Source organism: Choloepus didactylus, chromosome 16 (genome assembly GCF_015220235.1).
Source record: "Choloepus didactylus isolate mChoDid1 chromosome 16, mChoDid1.pri, whole genome shotgun sequence".
Taxonomy (NCBI): Eukaryota; Metazoa; Chordata; class Mammalia; order Pilosa; family Megalonychidae; genus Choloepus; species Choloepus didactylus.
The window spans coordinates 78,267,412-78,288,873 of NC_051322.1; the positions used below are offsets into that span (position 1 = coordinate 78,267,412).

At 36.9% G+C, this 21,462-nt stretch overlaps 2 pseudogenes; one reads left to right on the top strand and one right to left on the bottom strand.

The window, feature by feature from the left end:
- Window positions 1-9,775: 9,775 nt before the first annotated feature.
- On the top strand, window positions 9,776-11,001 carry LOC119511361 (annotated as a pseudogene).
- A 9,694-nt stretch (window positions 11,002-20,695) lies between these two features.
- On the bottom strand, window positions 20,696-21,462 carry LOC119511362 (annotated as a pseudogene).

A 21,462-nucleotide genomic window follows, 5' to 3' on the forward strand; every position in this document is an offset into this window, starting at 1 on the left:
CTGATTTTTTCTGTTATAAGGAAACTGTTCAAAGATAGTTTGGGGTGGTGAATGCACAACTCTATGATGGTACTGTAAACAGCTGATTGTATACCACAGATAATTGCATGATATATGAACATAGCTCAATAAAAGTGAATTTAAAAAAAAACTAGAGAAGAGTGAGTGACATTATGTAAGAACACTGACATGCCCAAACTAAGGAAAAGGTTCCCTAACAGAGAGTGCACACCAAGTATACATCAGAATGATTGGACAAACCATCCAATTTTACCCAAATAACTGACAAACCATTAAAAATCTGAGACAATTTGTTCACATTGACCATGGAAGATATTTGCCTCCTTAACTATTTTGTTGTTCAGTCAAAAAAAATAAGCTAAAGCTACAATCAACTCCATACTCTTTTCCATCTGTTTGCAGTGCAGGGAGTCATCATACCATACCTGGCATATCCTAGGTGTTTTCACAGAAAGGATTAGCCTCAGAAGAATATGCCTCTAATAGATAAGTTTTTGATGTATCATTGTTATGTGCATAAGGAGAATTACAAAAACATGACTGAAACTACTTTATTGAATCAAAAAATTAAAACTTTTTCCTGAATGAAGTTTACTCCCCTCAAATTCTATGGCACAAATAAAAGGCATCACTTAGAATATCATGCAGTGCTTAGGAAAGAACAATAAAGTATTAATGGGATTCTACAACTTGCCCTTTGACCATGGACAAGAGACATCAGGAGTCCATGACTGAGTCTTTTTCTATCTGTCTACCCCATGGAGTGGTTGAAGAGAAGATAATAATTGAGGGCCTATACTGAAATACTGAACAGCTACCTACACCTCTATTCATGCAGCACATGATCCTGAGCACCTGACATATATTAGCACATTTACAACTCACAAAACAATCCATCAAAGATGGTACTATAATTATCACCAGAGTAGGAAACCAAGGCAAGAGAGATCAAGTACATTGCTAAAGGTCACAAAGAATTATAAAGACTGGCTGTTCAATAAACTGGTTCCTTCATTCTGGGCAAAGGAATATAGATAATCTCTATTTCCCAGGCCTTCCCCACTTAGTTGTGTTCACATAACAGAATTGTGGCTTAAGAAACATGAGCAGAAGCATGTGCACCACTTCCAAGCCTGAACAATAAAACTCATATGGTAGGCACATGTTGGAAACAAAGCAGTTATTTTAGATTGTTTTTTTTAATCCTTTGCTTTGTTTTGTTTTAAATGTTGTGTTTTTTGTTGTTTATTTGTAATTTTTCCATAAATAAAGTTAAAAAATTAAAAAAAAAACACCTCCATACACACAATCATCAAGCTCTTTCAAAATACCACTGGCTCAATGTAAATAAAACTATCTTGGATGGTACAGATTAAAGGTTGTAAATTACTAAATCCAAAAAGACTGGAAAAATCAATTCTTGGAGGAAAGCCACCTACTCACCAGAAACATCACTTTAAAAAAAAAAAAAAAACAAGAACACTGCATTAATTGGCAAAGTACATTAGTCAAGGTGGTCCCAAGATTCTAGACACAGCTAGCGCTGTTTCTAATTAACATGCTAGTTTTCCAGATTACATGAAACTGTTGGCTGACATGGCTGGCATTTATCATGTGTGCCACTTTGCCCTGGTTTATGTTTCCTGTTACCAGAGAGGCCCTAACTTCCCAACCTACATTATAGGTTATTCAAGTCCACTTCTGAGAACTCCCTGGATGCCAAAATATTGTCTAGCAGAATTTCTGATTGGAAAGAAGGGGACCACAAGTCCTGCTTCTGTCTTCTAGAGCTACTAAGCCTGGATTATTTGGCCATGTCCTGCAAAGAGACCCCAGCTAATAGGACAAGTTCATTGCCCATAGTGGATTTCATACTTAAGTAGCAATAGGACAGGTATCAGGTCATGTTCCCAGCATGACAGAAGGGCCAGGAGACCTTCCACTTGCAGCCTTCTTTCTGCCTGAGGGTGGCACTGAGCTCAAGAGTTCAAGTTATTCTTTCCTTTAAGTCCAGTCCTTCCAAGAATTCACCAGTGATGGAGCATACCCTTGATGAGACCTGCTATATTACACAGAAGGAGTGACGCTGACAAATTCAGCAACCCCTCTTTTTGCTGCACCATGTATTTCTGTCACTCTTCATTTCCCAAATCTATTAGTAATCATGGGTACCATCCATAGTGATTGGTGGCAAAAGATTTAATGTCCCAGTTTCAAAGGCAGCAAAGCCCCTGAAAACTCTAGAGGAGGTCAATCAATTGCAAAAGAAATATAAAATGCCCTTACAATGGTATAGGCTACTAGGTAAAGCCACATACCAACAAGGAAAGACATTCATCCCAGGGACTGAGGACACTGCTAAGGGTGACCTGGCCACCATATCTCTGCAGGATGCTGATCCAGACCCCTCTGAGTTGGTCTGGTACACAATATAATGAGAGGGGGCTAATTATGAAGAGGGAACATGGTGAGGACTTCACAAGTGCCTCTGGAAACAATACAGCAGGCTAAGATGACAGGGGACAAGGAACATGAAACTGAAACACATAATTTTATGACCCTGGAGCTTCAAATTGTTCTTTGACTATTTTCTGCAGGAAAAAAAAAATGGGTAAAATGGGGGCAGAATGATTCCCAAGAGTGTTTAAAGCGGGGTCTGAATTGTGACCCTCATTCCATGAAATGGGGCAATTGGCTTGGATCACTAAAGGCTCTGAGTCCCTCCCACATGGACATGACTTTCAGTGGCAAGGAAAAGGGCACACCCATCCATAGCGGTTATTACCACCAAGGGAGATGTCCACTAGAAACAACTGAAGAGGCCCAACTGTTATCTAGAAAACTTGCAACACTGAAATGGGTGTATCATTTCTTGAGCAATCAGACAAAAGAGACCAGGAGTTTATCTCCAACCTGAGGAGGCTGCCTTTGACATTGAGTCACAGAAATCTTTTCCCACAGGGAGCACCCTCAAATCCCTGCAACCTTGTTCATAATATCCATGAGGCTGTGGATAGGGTGGAATTGTTGGTACAGCATGAGGGGAACTCACATCCACATCAACAGACCCTGGCTTATCAGACATGGGGCACCAGCCCTTTCAGAGTTCTCTATTTCAACATTTTTTATTAAAAAGCTACCCTTTGTGGGGCACCTTCTGCCCTTAACTTTCCCCACTCACTACACATATTGATGCTTTAACTCTTCACCTGGAATAACTGCAAATTCTGGCTCCTTTGCTGGGACATGCTAATAGGAACCCATGGAACCTCCTCTCTAATCCAAGTGCTTAACACTGCAACATCACATGGAAGAAGGTCCTGTGGGGCTCCTGCCTGTTACCCAAAATCTCCTAAAAGAGGGGTTCATTATTCCTACCATCTCCCCATACAAAATGTTTATAAGGCCAGCTCTTAAAACCTCCACCAAAGAAGGGCAATCTCAATGCACAAGTCCCACCCTGAAAAACAGCTTTTCCCAACAATTTCTAATTAATAGAGAATACAAACAGTATGATGGGCAGTTTCCTTGCTGTAGTTGATTTGGTCAACACATATTTTAGTCAGTAAAAATACCTAAAAAATCCTAATCTCTACCAGCACAAACTTGACAAACTTTAGATAAAGACTGCTAAAGGAGACTGAGCCACACTTATGTATCATTTAGAGGAATGAAGGTGGTAAGTGGCACCCCATAAATTACAAGGGCCATCAAAATCTGTCATATTCCTGGGTTCTAAGGACAGAGAGATTCCCACCACCATGAAACACTGGCCCACCTCAGATATGCAAACAACTATTAGGATTTTACAAGTTCTGGAGGCAACACATCTCACATCATGCACTTTCATTACAGCCCATTTACAATATTACACTTCAATCTGCTGCTTTACCCTGTGGAAAGCCCCAAAAGTGTGCCTTAGAATTGACACAGCAGGCCATTTCCTGAGTCATGCCCTTTTTCCCACTGAGTACAGGTTTTAGATTAGACGCCTTGGCTACCTCCAAATAGGCCTCTTGGAGACTGCTGACTAAGCAGGGTAAACAATGGTTCCTTATGGATTTTTGGACTGAGAGGTTCCATTGTCTGTTGCCTGATACACTCCATTAGAAACTTCAGGTCCTGGCAATTTACTGGTCTCTTTTAGAAATGGTCATGCTTTCAGGGCCACAACAAGTCAGCTTGTGTACAAATATTCCTAGAATATCATGGCTAAGAGATTTATCCCAACAGAACATCTGCACAACTAAGACCTCCTTTGGTGGAGGTTTTAAGAGCTGGCCTGGTAAAATGGAAACTTCATCTACAAGAGAGAGCTAAACCTGAAAAACAGGTTGTCTCAGACACCCTAAAAGAGACTTGTGAATCCAGTAGCTGGAGGGTTGATCAAAACAAATTCTGGCCCTCATAGCCCAAGACTATACTACTAGCCAAGAACTTCTGGCCCTCACCTGTCCCCTGTGGACAAACACCTGGGAAGGCCACCAACCAGCAACCTGGCCACCACAGGCAACAACTACCACAGCACAAGAGTCTGTCACTGGTGATGTCAATGTCTTCTCCACAGGGTGAAAAACAAGACTTGCTTTTACCAGACCATCCTCATTTGCACTGTACTACACAGGTACCCACACCTGACCCAGAAATCCAGCAAGAGCTTCAGAGATGTTTCTATCAGTATGACACACACAGACACACACACACACACACAGCATGCTGAATTTCACTTCCTGAGACTGATGTGTGCCCTCTAGAAAACTTCCAGCAGCTGAGACCTCACTACCAAACCATAACAGACAAACCCCATGACCATGACACTGCTGTGAGGAACACACAAACATTATGGGAGCCCAAACAATGCTTACAGAAAGACACAACACAGATGATTATCATCACACAATGCAGCCATCACCCTCCACTGGATGACTTGCCTTCCTATAGTTTATTCTACAAATCCACATTGACCCTGCTGACCACCGCCTCCAGCCAACACACAAACACCCCTCACCTTTGAACTATCAACAGAAATAGCCAACATAATCCAATCCTAAAACCCCTGATTCAGCAGAATTACATGACTGAATACAGTGATTTAAAATAAAATAGGGACTTTTGACTTTGTCATGCTGTGTGACCATCCCTGAGGTGGGGAGTAACATAAGGGGCTCTTGCATTGTCAGAATGTCTCAGCATCCTATACCCTCAGTGACTACCCCTGACACCTATTTAAACAAGATAGATTCTTCCTCATCTCCCTATGTCCTACCTGAGTTGAGGCCCTATTAACTCACATGCAAACTCCCCAGACCCCACTCTGCTATGAGAATAACACCATAAAAGCACAGGCCCTGGGCCAATATAACATTGTGCTCCCCACCAGCTTGGTGGCGACCACACTCCTGACATGTTTCCCTGTACAGCCCTGCAGGGCTCACCATTCCTCTGTGTTCTAGTACCTGTGAGGGCTAATAAACTTTTCTTCCACAAATCTCTGGTGTTGTTCATCCTTGCTGCACCTGAGTATCTAAATAAAGAGCTTCACAATATACATATGTTTAGAAAATTGTAATTAACATTCAAAAATATGACTTGGCATGGAGCTATGTAAAACATAGAGTGCATTTATATCTTCCTGAGTAGCCAAAGACAAAAAAAGACAAAATTATGGCTCCTTCTTTTCTCCAATTTTTCCATTTATGAAAAGCCAGGGGCCTGTGCTAAGCTGAGGAGATTTGTTAAAAGACAAGAGGTTGCCCATGCTCCCTCCCATGGGTGCCTACAATAGCTCCAGGGAGGGAAGGCTGAGCATCTAAGAGATCCTTGAAGGTGCCATTGCATTTGAAAAATCAAAAAATCTGCTTCTCAAATCCTTAAGACATCACCCAGTGTGATGACCACAGATGGCACTGGGTCATCTGCTCCTGGTCCCAGAACCTCATGGGAGAGGCCACCACCCCCAGGCCTTGAAGAGAGAACAAATCAATCCTGACCTCACCTTGAGTACCAGGTGGGCCTCTGACCACCTGGCTGGATGGTATGTCCCCATCTGCAGCCACAACTCAGCAGCAGCCATGTTACCATCCATATCCTTGAGCCCACCAGAAGCCTTGACCCCATCCAGAGGTGCTCCATCCCCATCTGGTCCCACATACTCATCCATAGTGGTGGCCACATTCATAGTCACTTCAGCATCCAGAGCCATGTCCTCACCTGATGTTGACTGCCTGCTGGGAGCTGCATCCTCTTTAGTCTTCAGCAGTTTGTCCTGTTGGCAGCTGCACAGCTCCTGGACAACCTGCCACTCCTCCAGCTTCTTGTTGATGCTAATGCCAACCCCAAGCTCTGGGGATTCTGACTACTTTGGAGGACAGCCTGAAGTTTTTGTGCCAAAGCAATGGGGCTGTGAGAGTTCAACAAGTTCAGGATTGGGGCCTCTCCAGGGTCAAATTCTCAGGTAGATTATCCTTGGAGGGAATCAACAAGGCCTGAAGGTTGAAGGATCCTGGGGAGCAGCATGGAGCACCTGGCAGACACGGGCAACTGGCCTCCTGCAGAATAAAGGAAACAACACAATGAGAGGTTTCAAGTAATGTCTTCAGAAGAGGAGCTATATCTTTCAAGCACCCCAGACACCCCAGAGCACAGGTGGATCTTAATCCCTCTGGCTTTCTTAAATTGGCATTTGTATAGTATACCTTACATCTTTTCAACTTTAACCTATATCTTTGTAAAGTGGATTTCTTATAGATAGCATGTAGTTGCATTTTAACTTTTTTATCCTATCTGACAATTGCTGTCATTTATCTTGTATTTTACAACATGAGTTGGCAATCTATGGACTGTGGGCAAAATGTAGTTTCCCATCTGTTTTAGCAGTGTTTCAGCTAAGAATATTTTTGCATTTTTAAATCATTCAGAAAAATCAAAATAAGGACAATATTTTATGAAATGTGAAAATTGCATGAAATTAAAATTTCAGTATCCATTAACCAGGTTTTTTTTTAAGAACACAGTCACACTCATTCATTTACATATTGTCTGTGGTCTTTTTGTGCTACAGTGGAAGAATTGAGTATCTGTGACGTTTCATTTGGAATCATCTTCCTTCTGTCTGAATACCTTCCTTTAACATTTCTTGTAGTATAGGTCTACTGCACATGTCTGGGATTCCTGTATTTTATGCATGATTGTTCCATAAAAACTCATAACTTCTCTAATAAGAAAAATCAAACTAACCAAATAATGTAAAATTGGTACCTCACCAATTAAAAGCAGAGGTTGGCAGAAGTGATGATATATAAAATATTAAATTAAAACCTTAGGAGTGTAAAAGTTTTTTTAAATAAATATGATCCAACTCTATGCTGTCTAGATAAGACTTTACTAAAGACACAGAACAAAAATAGATTTAGAGTGAAAAAAATGGAAAATGTTTATCCTTGCAAATAAGAACCAAAGAAAGCAGGGGTGGCTACATAAACATCAGAAAACAAAATGAATTTTAAGACCAATACATCTACAAGAGGAAAAAAAGGAATTATGTATTGGTAAAAGATCAAGCCATCAATAATATATAACCAATAGGAACTTATATAAGCACAAAGCCAAAGAGCCCACTAATATATGAAGGAATAACTGAAGGAAATGAAAGCAGAAATAGACAGTTATACAAGAATAGTTATCGACTTCAATATCCAACATTGATAATGGATGGAGCTACTAGGCAGAAAATCATTAGGAAAATAGAAGACTTGTACGCTATAAGCAAACCTGACCTAACATAAATATACAGAACACTTAAACCAAGCACAATAAAATACAAATTCTTCTCAAGTACACATAGGCCCTTCTTGAAAATAGAGCAAAATTTAGGGTGCAAATCATGTCTCAATAAATTTGAAAAGACTGAAATTATAAAAAGTATTCCGTCTGACCACAAAGGAATGAGGATAGAAATCAAGGACAGATGAAAAACTGGAAAATTCACAAATATGTGAAAATTTTAAAACACACTTATTTTACAAAGGAGTCAATTAAGATATTTTAAAGGAAATTAGAAAGTATTTTGAGGCAAATAAAAGTGACAAAAAATAAACTTAGGGAATCAGGGAAAATCATTCTCAGAGAGTAACTGATACACGTAAATGCCTACCTTTAATATTAAAAAGAATGATCTCAAATCAATAAACTAACTTTTCACAAATGAAGGATCTAGAAAAGAGAAAACTAAACTTAAAACTAGAAAATTGAAGACATAGTAAATATTGGAATAGAGATAGCTAAAACGAGAATATAAAAACAACACAGAAACAGACAACTGAAATTTGTTTCTTGGAAAAAGTCAATAAACTTACCATTTTTCAGGTAGACAAACCAAGAAAAGAGATAAGACTTAAATTGCTATAATCAGAAATGAAAATGGGGACATTACTACACACTTTAGAAACAGGAATGTATTAGAATATTATGAACAATTGTCCTTCATCAAATTAGATAACCTGGATAAAACAGACAAGTTCCTAGAAGCATACAAACCAACAAAACTCACTTAAGAAGAAACAGAAAATCAGAATAGAACTAGAACAAGGGATTAACTCAGTAATAAAAAATTTCCCAGCAAAGAAAATCCCAGGATCAGATGTTTTCATTGGTGAATTACATTGAATATTTAAAGAAGAATTAACATCAGTATTTCTCAAATGCTTCCAAAAAATAGAAGATGAGAGAAATTTCCTAACTCATTTAATAAGGTCTTTATTATCCTGACATCAAACATTCCACAAGAAAACTACAGACCAATAAATAGTCTTAATTTGTATGCAAAATCCTGAACATATCTGCAAACCAAATCCAACAGCATATTTACATAATTCTACAGGATGACCAAGTAGTATTTATCCCAAGAAATCATGAGTGGTTCAATATACAAAAATCAAGCAATAAAAACTTACTATAAAGTCATACTGATAAAAACAATGTAGTAATGGTGCAGCAGTAGACAGGCAGATAATTGGAACAGAATAAACAGAAGTTTTATATACAATACCAAAAACATAACTTGCAAAAGAAAAAAAGCTGGATCCAATTAAAATAAAATTAAAAAAAAAAAACAAAACTCTGCTCTGCAAAGTTCGCTGTTTAACAAATGAAAAGATAAGCTACAAACTGGGAGGAAATACATGCAAAACATATTATCTGATAAATGTGATTTATCGTTCTGATAAATACCAAATGCAAAAGGAACACTTAAAACTCAACAAGAATACGAACAACTCAATTTAAAATAAGCCAAAGTTCTCAACAGCCACTTCACCCAAGTTGATATACAGATGATGAATAATCCTATGAAAAAACTTTCTTCATATGTCATTAGGGAAATGCAATGTTATAAAATAAAGTACACAACTACACAGCTATTTGAATAGAAATCCCAAAAGCTGACAATTCCAAATGCTGACAAGGATGTAGAGCAACAGGAACTCTCATTCACTGGTGGGAATACAAAATGGTACAGCCACTTGGAAAGACTGTCTTGCTAAACACAGGCCTAACACACAACCCAACACGTGTGCTCCTAAGTTTGTACCAAAATAAGTCGAAAACATGTCCACACAAAACTTTAACAAGAATTTTTGTAGAAGCGTTCATAATTGCCAAAAAACTGGAAGTGGTTCTCTTCTCTTGGAAGCTGCGGCCATGATGGAAGTTTAAGAGTTGAGCGGCTGTGAGAGGAGGCCGGGCTCAGGCGAGGGAGATGAGAGACAGTGGCCGCCATGGCCCAGAGCTCCTCTTGGAGCCTGTGAGCAGTTGCGAGGGCAGCACCTTCGGGGAGCGTACCAGCCGGCGGTGGCGGGAGAGGCAACGTTTCTCGCCTGCTCTTCGTCGCCCTTTCTAACCGTGCAGCCTCTTCTTTTCTCCCGAAAGGGAAGGTGGAAGCCGTGCTCCAGGGAGCGAGCCGGCTGAGGCACGGCAGCGGCACCTCCCACTCCTGGAGCACTCGGTGGTTAAGCGGCGGCGGCGGAGGCCTTAGTGGCTGCAGCTCCTGGGCTGGGGTCGTCGGCATCGCCTGTCACCGTTTCCAGGGCTTGGAACGTCGGAGAGTTGGTCTCTCCCCTTCTACTGCCTCCAGCACGGCGGCGGCAGCACATCCAGGGACACGGGACGGCTGTAAACCTCCCCTCCGCTGCCGCCTCACCTCCCCTGGCCCGGGCTCCACAGGCTGCTGGAGGAGGCAGCCGTTCTGAGGATTATTCCTCTTCTCCCCATTCTGCTGTCGCGGCTGCCAGGCCTCTGTCTGCAACCATCCTGCAGCCTCCACAGCAGCCATTACCCAGCTGAGGTCCAAAGCCAAGTGGCAGCAGAGAGAGGGGCATCCGCTACCACCAAGTCTACAGCCGGTAACATCCTGCAGAAGAAGCCCCTCCACCAGCAACTTCTGCCATCTCTCTTCCTTTTTCTTCAGCCACAGTCTCCCAGACATGACAGCCATCATCAAAGAGATCATTAGCCAAAGGAAAGGCATTGCTAAGAGGATGAATTTGACTTAGATGTGACCTACATTTATCCAAACATTATTCCTATGGGGTTTCCTGCAGAAAGACTTGAAAGTGTGTACAGGAACAACATTGATGATGTAGTAAGCTTTTTGGATTCAAAGCATAAAAACCATTACAAGATATACAATCTATGTACTGAAAGACATTGTGACACTGACAAATTTAACTGCAGAGTTGCACAGGATCCTTTTGAAGACCACAACCCACCACAGCTAGAACTTATCAAATCATTTTCCGAAGATCTTGACCAATGACTAAGAGAGGATGGCAATCATGTTGCAGCAATTCACTGTAAAGTTGGAAAGGGAAGGACTGGTGTAATGATTTGTGCATATTTGTTACATCGGGGCAAATTTTTAAAGGCACAAGGACCCTAGATTTCCATGGAGAAGTAAGGACCAGAGACAAAATGTTTATTTTATAGATGATAAAGTTGAGGCCCAGAAGATGAAGCACCTTGATGAAGAATTTCCAACCAGTTAATGACAGTTCTCAGAGTAAAATTTGAGTCCACCAAGATATGGCTAAACTTCTTTCTACACTATAAAGTTCACAAATCCTGGAGCTGATAAAGAATTTTGAGACTGTTCAGGATAACTAGCTTCTGAAAGGTTATGTAATGCTGATGAATTAGTCTATTTTGACAAGGCACCTCAGTTTATTCCCTTCTTTACAAATGTTATGGTATTTCATGACCCCTGATTTAAGTAATAAAGGGAGTTTGAGGTTGTTGGTCTTATAAATATAATGCTGCACAGTACTTTAAAATCTTTGAGATTTTAATTGTCTTAAAACATTCAAAGGGATCATGTTTAGTGGTTAACATGCTAGTGAAATAACATATTTTTAACTTTTAATGGATAACCAATTTTGTAAGAAAATTTAGCTGGGTATGTTAAAGCTATTGATACACAACTGTGAAATTCATCCTGAGAACATTGTTTTATTACAAATATAACTGATTATTCAGAGGAGTTTTATTCTTGAAACATCTGGTAATAGGCTTACTCTCTGTTTGCCAATATTTTATTTTAGGTTGAGCCTGTGGATTTCCATTTCTTATCATTGTGAGCCACTATTACAGGAGGTATATTTTACCGTTTTGCAGTGTATATAGAATTAATTTTATTAGAACTGTCTGTAATGTTATTTTGTTTGTATCCTTAATTTTAATTATAGAGAAGCATTAAGAAATTGAAGAAACATGTTTTGGTGACATTTATATAGGAATAAATTCTTTTTTCTTCTTTTGAAAAAGAATTGAAATAGTCATGATGTTTTGATGAAGAATTTGTAGACTTTGCAGAGGTTCTCCTCAAAATAATCTAGTGCAGAGTCTCAACATTTCCTCAGCAGACTTGGTGCAAATTAGGTGTCAGAGTGGTGGGTGCAAGCTGACCATAAAGTGTGTCATTGTGTTAGTAATGATCAAATATTACTTTAGGGTTTCAAAGTTGCAGAGAAGTCAGAGAACCACTGATACTTCCCGTAAAGGAAAATATTTTCTGAGCATGAGATAAATGTTTGAGGGAAATGTCTATCCTGTATTCAGTAATTTACTGGAAGGCAGCTATGTTACACTCCCTTGAGAGTCCTTCATTTGCATGTTTTATACTTTTGCATAATGAAAATGTGGTAAATTATTCAAAAGCAAGCTCTGAATGCGTTTTTTTTTCCTCCAAAAAAGCAGGCTTCAGGGCAACACCTACTGTTGGTTCCTATTCAGTCCTACCTCCACACTGTCTGCATCAGCACTTATACTTCTGTATTATAATCAGTAATTCACAGTATTTATACTAAACTATCAACAAAGAGTTAAAAAATCCTCAGAATGCTGGTAAGTATGTATTTTGGAAAGATTTCCCAAATTTTTTAGTATAGTATAGAAGTGTATTATATGACCAACTTACTCAAAACCTCTGCTACCCTTCTCTCTTTCCCTTGTCCCCCAAAACTTTCCAGAGTGCTGGCAGGTGAAGTAAGCATTAATATTTATTTTATTTGATTGGACTTTTAGGAAAAATAATTTGAGGTGCTTTTATTTTTATTTTTCTGGTTTCAAATCAATTATTAGGGAGTCCCAATATATTATGAACTTTTCACAAAAGTTCTTCTAGCTCATCTTTAATGAAGACTCAAATCTTCAAGAAGTAATAAATATTAACTTTATTCTATGTGATTCCATTAAGGGAAATCTTCAAGTTTTTCTGAGCAATGAATTTTTATTTCCTAAGCCTATAACCAGGATATTTTTCCTCTATCTGTTTACTAATTCACCCCATGCTGTAACCTAATGAAATTTTCAGTTTCTCTTCATTTAAAAAAAAAAAAAACCATAATTGCCATCTTTTTTTTAAGACTCCTAATAATGTTCTTATTTTTTTAACACATTAATTCTCTTAGGCTGAACTGTGTTCTTCTAATATACAGTATTTAAGCCAGTCATCCAACCCATAGATTCATAAAATTACAGTATTTTTGTAACTTGAAGAACCACAGCAATTATTCAGGACCCACTCTAATAAAAATGATAAAACTGAGATCTGCAAAGATCAACCTGTCCTAGGTCATTTAGTCTCTCTATGTAAGAACTCAAAACCATATCTCCTAACCTCAAACCCAGTATTCTTTCTACTATAATGTGTTCTCTTGTCCAAATTCTCCTGTTTTTTGATACCCAAAGTAGAAATAGAAACTCAAAAGGAAGGGGAAAAAAAAAGCTGCTTTGTAATACATTAGACTTCTTTCAGATTCAAGTCACAGAAACCAAACTCAAAATAGCTTCAGCTAAAGGGGACATTTATTTGTTTATTATCATACAAAATCTCTGGCCTGAACTAGATGCTCAACAGATGTGAGAAGTCTCTCTCTCCTTCTAATCAAGCTAAACCTAGCTCTCTTTTCCTCTATATATACTTTATTTCCAGGCAGGCTCTCTGCAAGTACTGGCAAGATATGGCTAATAGTAGCTTCAGGTTTATATTCTACCTGCTTTGGAATCTACAATGGGAGGAGAGCTACCCTTCAACAAAAAATCCTAGGTTGCATTTTGATTTGCATGAATTGGGGGATGTGCCCATCCTTGAACCAAACATCTGGCCAAGGATTAGAATGCTCTGTTTAGTCAGGCTTTGGGTCATCTGTCTCAAGATGAACAATAGGGCCCATTCTACCTGAGCCACAGGGAGAATGAAAGACAAAACAAGGACAAGAAAGTATACAGGGCAGAGAGGAAAATATCAGTTTTCTGACATTTATTCTCAAGGCTTCTACAGATGCACCAATATTTGATATATTATAATCATTTCATAGAACTCAAGCACTGCAATGCTCCTGATTTTAGAGATGAGACAAATAAAAGCTAAAGAATTTTTGACTTCCTTCAAATCCCATGACTGGTTAATATGCATGCTATTTACTAGTGAAACCCATAACAACTGAGTAAAAGTTTTAGACTCAGATCCTCATTTAGGTTCAGATCCTAGTTTAAAGCAAGTTAATTATGTGCTTTGGGTCTGTTTTCTTACCCTTAAAATGGAGATGATAGTATCTAACTTGTGAAGTTGTAGTATCATTAGTGATATATGAAAAGTGCTTGGAACAGAGCCTAATATACAATTGCTAACACTATTAAGTTAAAACATACCATTTATTTCTGAGTTTAGAAGTTCCAGTGGAAAGTTTACTGAGGTAGAGAATTGTTTTTTTAACTGAGGAATCTAGATTGTGAATTCATGTTAAAGAAGATCTGAGAGGATTAATACATAGAATATAAAAAAATTCATATGTTGTGATTGCTCAACGTTTGGAATTACCTATTCTGTGGTATCTGACTAGTGTTCTGGGTTAGCAGTATTCTGGCAGTATTCTAGTCTGAAAGATGTGTATAAGTTATACTTTGAAGTTTGCATTTTAAAAGAGTAATCATATGCAAGAAAGATAAAAAACAGGTTAAGAAAGTAAATGGTTGATTAAAGATACATCAGAAAAATGTAAATTTCAAAAGCAGATGGCAGGATATCCATATTAGTAGAATTTAAATCAAAAAGCATCAAACTGGATCAAAAAATGGCATTTTACATTAATACAATATACATTCCACAATGAAGATTTAACAGTTATGAACTCATATGCATTAAATATAACATCAAAATGCTGAATAAAGAAATGAAGAATAAATTGATAGAAAAGGAGTGGTCATAGGAATTTTTAATATACTTCATATCTTGCCAGATCAAGAAGACACAAGATTAAGAGGATGAATAGATTATTTGAACAATGTAATAAAACTACCTCATTAAAGCTATTTGTTGAATTGTGCTTTGAAAGTTTTCACCTTTCTGTATATACCCTATGTTTCATAACAAGGAAAGAACTGTAACTGTGGAACTGTACCCAATAACAATTTTTGAAATTATCTATATAACTGCTTGTTGAGCTGTACATTGAAAGTTAACACCTTTCTGTATATATGTTATATTTTACAATAATGGAAATAACAGAAATTGTGGAACTTTAACCCATAATATTCTTTGAAATTTGCTCTCTAGCTACTTGCTAAATCATACTTTGAAAGTTATCACTGTTATGTATATATGTTAAAGTTCACAATAAAAATGCATTGAAAAAAGTAAAAAGAAACAAAACTGGAAATAATGAACAAGGCTTTCAATAGATGCATGGATAAACAATCTGAGGAGAAATCATACAATGGAATGTTAAACAGAGATCAAAAGATATAAGCTATCCAGGCAGGAACAAACCTGGAGGAAACTTAAATGCAAATTACCAAGTGAAAGAAGCCATTCTAGAGAAGCTTAAGTACTATTACAACATTCCAGAATTGGCATACCATAGAATCAGTAAAAAGTACAGTAGTCATCATGATTCCAGGGGGAGGGAAAAAGGGATGAATTGCTGGAGTGCTTGGCATTTTTAAGTGAGTGAAACTATTCTGTTAATAAAATAATGAACACATGTCCTTGGGCATCTGTCAAAACCCGTAGAACTATACAGCACAAAGAGTAAACTCTAGTGTAAATGATGACCTTCATTTGATAAAAATGCATCAATATTTGTTCATCAAACTGTAAACAAATGCACCAAGCTAATGCAAATGTTAATAAAAAAAAATGTGTGCACAGGCTATAGACAGGTATAACAGAACTAACTGTACTTTCTGCACAATTTTTTCATGACCATAAAAGTGGTCTGAAAAGTAAATACTATTGTCAGAACTGAGAATATGGATGATTGGTATATCCAAGTACAATCTAACATGCAGTGTAGAAATTAGAAAAGGAAATACTTAGCAGTATAAGTTTAGCACTTGCAGAAATTATTTTAAGAAACAATGACACATTAAAGTGGCTTTTCACGTCCATGATTTTGAAATTAACTAGAAAGCATTCCCCATAGATAATATCTCAATAGTCCAATCATACCTTTAATTCAAGAATAAAATTCTACTATATATAGATTATAATACTGTTTTGTTTCCTGTCTTAAAAATTTTGAGTTATTGCTTTATGATTGATTAATTCCTGTGTGCTGTGATTTGAAGTGAGATCTCATTAGGATTTATTTCAAAATAAATTGCTTATCATAAAGTCTGATTGGTTTGTGGCACAGTGCCTTGGGATTTAAAGATATTTCCTTTTAAATGCAAGAACTTTTCAACAAATTAGTGTTTGTCATCAATTTGATACCAAACATTAATAATTACTGTGTCATTATAAACAAAATACATAAAGCTTTGAATATAATTATGTAGCATAAAAATTAAGGTTGTTCACTCTATGATGGCATCTGAAACTATTATTAGGGCTGAAAGCAAAAGACTGATTTAATGTCATCTAATTATCCTGAGGGTAACTGCCTGGTTTCAGGGGACATTTTGTACTAAAAAAATGCTTACACATATGGCCATGTGTGTGAGTCTGTGGATTTATGAAACACAGGGATACAAACAGAGACAACTTGAATTGCTTTAATCAATAAGTGCTTCAGACTTCATTCTAGTAAACTTCCCATTCTGATTTCTTTGTTTTAAATTGAACCACAAGAACAGTTGTTTTTTTGAGAAATGTCAAAACAGGTTCACATTTTTAAATGTAATGCCTTTTTAATAGTAAAATGTATTAAATTAGAAGTGCTGATATATAAAAATACTTAATGTCAAGATTATCTGTAGTGAATATTATTTGCATATTCTGTATGTTTGTGTTTCTTTCAATTCCTGTCATATTATGAATAGAGGCAATAAAAGCTTCAGTGAAATTGCCAAAAATATATTAAAAAAATCAAATAAAATAAAGGGCAGAGTGGTTGCTGCATGGTGGGTGCAGAAGCCAAGGCAAGCACTATGAGTACCAACTGTTTGGAAAGAACACAATACACATGGTCACATCTCTGAGGGATTTGATCCCTGACACCTAAGAGATATAGGTCCTTTTGATGATTCCACTGTGAGCAATCATGGCCAGTCCCTGGGCCAGGGGCATAGGAGCAGATCTGCTGTTGATGGGCACAAGATCTGAACTTGAACATTCTACTTTTGCTGATGCAGAAAACAAGATGACGCCTTTTAGTAAGGGCAAGAAAAAAGGGAAGGTTGTAATCCTTATCTATAAGGATTAAACTCACTAAATGTAAGATGGTAGAGATGTTCCCCACCCTGTGAGTGGCAGGTCATGGGTACTGGAGCTGGCCAGAAAGGAATGAAGAGGCAGGAGATGCCCATTTCAGATAGTCCTGGCAGCAGCACTCAATGTACACAGCAGACCTGGAATGCTTTGGCTATTCTCTAGGCTGACTTACTGGGGAGCCAGAATCCCACCTCCTTATTTTGAACTCAAAGCCAGAGCCTTAGGCATCATGACACCTCCTGGGCTCTCACTCAGCAAACCCTCCTGGATAATTGGCACTCAGCACTGCTGTGGGGAGTCTGAGACCTCAGGATGCCCCTGCCTGCACCTTCAGCCACAGCAGCCCAACTCTGGCGGAGGGGCCCAGGGCCCAGGTCTAACAATATCCAAGCAAATTTATTTAAAAAATTTCTTTAAAATAAGTTTTCCATTAGGCTTTCTGGGAGAAAGTCTGTGTAGAGGCAGCCATCTCATACCAGCCCTGTCTGGTGGATCTGTTTTTCCATCTCTAATAGGAGAGGATCTGTCTTTTTATAACATCCCAAATTTTATTTTATATAACAATGATAGCTGCTAAAACATGCTTTAGAAACATTAGCTGAGCTGCATGAAAAATCAGGCAGACACAGATACAGAAAACCCAAAGATGTTTAAAAAAATTAAATTGTATGTCCTAAGGGCATACAACTTAATTTCTACCAAAATCACACTTTTTCTGAAGGGCTATCAGACTATTAATTGACAAAAGCAGTAGAACAAGTAGCTATGATTAGACAGAAAAGTCTGAATTGCTTAATATGAGATAAACTTATCATCTTAAAATTTGTACATCTATTTTTAATGATCACTTAAGGAGTGGAAAGAGATTAAGATGATTTAATCATACTCTGAAAAGAAAACTCCCAGTGGAGCTAAAACAAATTTACAGCCCAGGTTAGTGGAATCAAAGTTATATGGCAATTAAATTATTAATAGTAGCACATAATCATTTTCAGACCAAGTTCATGCTCAGTATAATAAGAAAATCCTGTTTTCAGAACTACATGTAACCTCAGTTTACCAACACATAGCTAGGTCCCACATAGGCATGGAAAAAGCAAATGCAGAACCATCCCATCTCAATTACCCTGTCCAGCAGACAATAGCCTTGAGGCTGTAGCTAAGCTCTCTATATAAGCATTTTTTAGCACAAATATTCCCTGCAATCAGACATTTACCCTCAGAATAATCAGATTACATTAAATCAGTCTTCTGTTTTTAGCCTAATAGTTTTAGATACCATCATAGAGTGAACAACCTTAACTTCTATGCTACATCATTATATTCAAAGCTTTATGTATTTTTTAATAATGTAATGGTAATTATATATGTTTAGTATCAAACTGATGACAAACACTATTTTGCTGAAAAAGTCTTACATTTAAAAGGAAAAGTATTTAAAACCCCAAGGCACTGGGCCACAAAGCAATATCAGACTTTTATGAAAAACAATTTATATTAAAAAAATCCTAATGGGATCTCATTTCAATTCACACAACACTTGAATTAATCAATCAGGAAACAATAACTCAAAATCTTTAATATAGGGAGCAAAACAGTAGATACATATACAGATATATGCACACTTGTTTAATGTTCATAATTGAAGTCCTTTATATTTACAAAAATGAAATCAGGAAATAATGAAAGTAAGAGGATTATGTTTTCCTTCTCTTCCTTTTTTTAAATAACCAAATTCTAGTAACTTGAATAGAAATATTCTAGTTTTACTTTTGTAGGATTCTATTCTTGAATTACAGGTATGATTGGAATATTAATATAATATCTAAGGTATAGCTTTCTAGTCAATTTCAAAATCATGTCGGTAAAAAGCAGTTTTAATATGTCATTGTTTCTTAAAATAATTTCTGTATCTGCCTAAAATGTACTGCTAAACTGTATTTCTTTGCTAATTTCTTCACTAGATAAATTGTACCCAGATATACAAAGCAGTACTTATTCCTATTACAGACCATAATCAGCCAACATTTGAAGTTTTACATTTTTTGACTAGACTTATGGAAATCTTTAAGAAAGCAATAACCCCCTCTTCACATGTTAGTTAAGTGAATGAAATGAGAATTTTCAGCATGAAAACATCCCATGGGTCTTATATCAGAAAACATACATACAAGATGACATTCTTCTTTGATCTGAAAATTAAGTCAAACTGAGCGAAACAAGAATAGCAAAGAGATTAAATAATTTACATAAATAGAAGTCAGATTGATATTTTGCACCAAGGGTATGTTAAAAAAACCTATGCTACTGACATAAATAGTTAGCAACCACAGTGATTAGCAGTTAAAGCAATGTCAACAAAATAAGTTATAAAAAATGCACTATTCTTTTGGAAAGAGAGCAGTACCTATGTTATAAATATTGAACTTTATGACTCATAACAACCATTACCAAAATTAATTCTATCTTTTTATAAATTAAGGGAATTTCATTTGTGTTTCACAGTGTGATGACCAAAACAACTCAAAACAAAGCAAAAAAGAAACCCTCCTGCATAAATTTAGAATATTGTTTTATGAAGCAATTAAAATATTCAAAACAAATTAAATAGCTTAGCTTATTTGACAGGCTTATAAGCATTTCAAAATCATAATGAAATGCAATTAGGTAAAACATAATGTAGGAAGGAATGGAGTCTACCATTATGTGGGCATTTTTAAATGCTCCCTGTAGAATATATATATATATATATGAATATATATATATATATATATGAATATATATATATAAACATGGGTGGCAGAAGTGAACACTGGTTCTGTAGAACCATTTTGAAATCAAGGGTGTGAAGCACAAAAAATTTCAGGTAGGCATCAAATTATTCTAAAACTTTTTCATGTTGGTTGTTTCATTTCATCAGATACTTCACTCACATCAACAAAGCATGTTATGTGCCAGGGAAAAAGTATCCTTTTCAAAACACCATTTCAGATCTGATACACTTAAACATATCACTTCCATTGGAAGTGCTATTAACATAGTCTTTGCAACTAGCCCAAAGCATACATTTAAGATTTTTTAAAATTATATGTGATGTTTATATATTTAATTCTTATCACAAATTCTTTTCTGATGAAGAGAGCATTTTGCTTTATGTGAGAATGGACACCTGAAAATAATCACCATGACACTTCTAAGACTTATGGGAGGATAAAATACAATGGTCCACAAGATTAACTCAGTGTTGGAATTATAAAGGTTTAGAGCAGCCCAGACTAGAAGACAAGCCCAAAACCACTATTAGAAGAATGAAATAAGACATAGTATAAGATATATCCTTAAAGTTTTGTCTCAATCCTCAGCCTTAATTGTGAGGACTGATCTTAAGTTCAGTCCAGCCAGCAGAAATTGTGCAATTTTCCATTGTATTTATGATAGAGACTATGTAAATTCTAGCAGTTTCCTTTAGTATTACTCTGTTTTTCTTTTTGTCCTGGCAAGTTGAGGGCCTGCACATTCCACAAAATCATCAATAAGAACAGGCCATGCTATTTCTTTATAATTAGACATATCATCTGAAATCATTGTAGTAAGTCTAAAACAAGATTCCAAGTAAATTATCTTTCCCTATTGATCATTTATATTTCAACAAAAATTTGTGCCATAAGTCTAAGAATTTAAATCTTACATTAAACACTAAATTCCAGTTTAGTGGATCTAATCCACTAAATTTGGCCATTTCTGGATCTAATTCTTTTTCTCCTGGATTCTTTGTAAATTAAAGGTAAACTGGTAAAATCCTTAAATACTCCTGGTGTTTTCAATTCTTGTTCAATCCTGGGTATTGGCCCTTTGATTTTTCTGTGCTGTCACATCCTAATTCTTTCATGTCATTTATGAACTCCTGTTTGGAGAACTCAAGTTGTGCTGCTTCTCTCAACTTCCATGCAGTGGAATGAATGGTTGGTGGGATTGAGTCCCAGTCATCACAGAATGGCTGTCTACTGTCTATTCCAATTCTATTTTCATCTTGACTTTCTTTGTATCTATTGCACAGTTGTTCTAACTTCTTTCTGTCCAATTATCCTGTTACATTCTCTCATGTCTGTTGCAACATCTAATTTCCAGTCATTTTGGGATAGACAACATACTGCTGTTTTTTCACTGGATTGTGTAAAGATCATAAAATTATCAACTCTACCGTTCTGCAATGATTTAAACTTGTTCAAGTTGGTGTC